Source organism: Plodia interpunctella, chromosome 6, assembly GCF_027563975.2.
Source record: "Plodia interpunctella isolate USDA-ARS_2022_Savannah chromosome 6, ilPloInte3.2, whole genome shotgun sequence".
NCBI classification, from domain to species: domain Eukaryota; kingdom Metazoa; phylum Arthropoda; class Insecta; order Lepidoptera; family Pyralidae; genus Plodia; species Plodia interpunctella.
In genome coordinates this window covers 7057361-7059681 of record NC_071299.1, presented here as the reverse complement: position 1 = coordinate 7059681, position 2321 = coordinate 7057361, and positions in this window count along the sequence as shown.

The window sequence follows — 2321 nt, the reverse complement described above, 5'->3', positions numbered from 1 at the left end:
ATACATAGCGACATACCTAAGTCATATATTGTAAATATATGTTACTGGATTCTCAGCATGCTGCCTTTCTAGAATCCACCAGCTTTTCTTATCTTGAATTTAAATGCCTGTATATTTATAAGTACTTATGTTAAAAAAACAACAGTTGAAAGAGAGTAATGCACTGAAAAAAAAATCAGCGTAAATTACACCATTATAAAAGTCCATTGAAATTTTTTGCTGTTTCCGGCTGTTGTGTCCGGTGATGGCATAAAATAAAACATAATTATTTGTTCAGTGTTCGCACATTTTAACACGAAATAGACTACGCCCTTTTGCGTGTTTGTCGTTATTAAATCTGTATATACGTGCGAATACGACCACTGTTGTCAGAACTCCCGTTTATAGCACAGCTATAAATGCTTTGGCGCCTTGTATGCGGCCGGGAGGTCATGGGAATTTGGTATGATGATAATTATTCTGATGAATCTCAGCCATCGTTGCTATATTTCAATGTGACAGACGTATCACATTATATCGGCATTCCGTAGATATTTGAGTTGTTATTCCACCGGAATGGATTATGTCCACGTTTATGTACTTAGTAGTAGTAAAGATAATTTTATTTTTATTTCTTCTTTTCGGTTTACTTTGAAAAACAGATCAATTTTTCATTATCACTCATACTACTTATTAAATAAATCGCTTACATCAAAATCCACCTTTTTAGTGAGTGCTCTTTAGGTAATACACCTAAATTAATATCAAATGTCTAATGGTATTGCGTTTTTGATATAATAATTTTATTTCCGATCTTCATTATTAAAAATACTTACGTCCATTTTATTAAGAGAGCTGGTTCAATTTACGGATGGGTGCTTCAAATAACTCTCCGATAGTAGGAGATAGCTGACAAAAAGAAACGAACAGACAGAAGACGAGCGATTTGTTCGAAATAGGGGACAGCAAAGCTTTGTGGACGGTCGACAAAGAAAATTTCTACCCAAATACGGATTTACTCAATGACTTTCTAAAGTACTTACTACTACATCTTATAGATTATATCGAGGGAAGATGATCGAGTTGAAAGGTAATATGGTTGTGTAAATTGACAGATTGGAATGAAACGCCTCAGGCTGCGAATGATATTGTAGTGATTTCATTGGAAAAATATTATCGATAAAATATCCATATCAAAGCTTTTGTTTTATTACATTGTTGTGTAGGAGAAGTTATTATATATTACCTTATTATATATTATTTTATCGATAACAAATTTTCATAATATAATTATATATTTGATTGAATATACTTTGTTCAAACAAACCAAAATTGGCAAGACATGTTTTAGACCTAATTTGCCAGACTCATGTCATGCTGAGAGTATTATACAACACCACAATATATAATAAATCTTACATAAGGATCTATGATGATGATCAAGCTATGATTTCTGTTTACGTGGAAAAAAAAAAATAAATTACTACATTGTTTACAAAAAACGTTTATTTAAAAAAAACTTCCGAAACTGCCAGATGTATTTTTGAAATCAACAAAGAAAGAATAATATACACACAAAATACTAAAGTGTTATGAACATGAGTAGTCGGTATACTTCTAAAGTCCATATGCCTCACAGTTTCTGCTGTTTTCACATCATACTCATATCACGAGCTATATCCGGCAAAGCCTTGGGGCATTACTGTGCACTGAACATGTTGCGAAGTATTTATACTGAACAGAAATTTCTGCTTCATTAAAAGTAAGTATACTACAACATATATAGACATTTTGAAGGTCTAAAATGTCCAATTCTTAAAATGTGAAACTGATATTTTGATTAATATAAATAATATGACGGTTAATATATAAATAATAGTTATTACGGTCTGATACATTAGGGATCAGATAAGTATATTTTTAATTATTTTATATTCCCTTCGGATCCACTGACTTTTTTAACACATTTTTAGGACAGACAAAAGAAAATTGTTTTTAGGTTCTTTTTTTTAGTGTTGAAGAAAGATTCAGTGAGATTTGTTAGTCACCATTTTATTTTCTGGAGAAAAATAGGGCGCTGGAAACATACTTTTCCGTGCTTTTTCTTGTTTTCTATTTACCAAAACTCTTGTAAAGTAATATTTGCCTAGTTCTTCAAAATATTTTTTTTTCTTTATTTTTTTTTAATTTTTTTTTATAACACAAAATCAAAACCTGACATAAGGAAAAAGTATGGATCAGCTGTTTTTTTTCCGCAATGTAACAAAAAGTACTGAACCACTTTTTGTTACATTAAAATCTGAGAAAGCTAACTCATTCTGAATATTCCAAATATAAAGTAG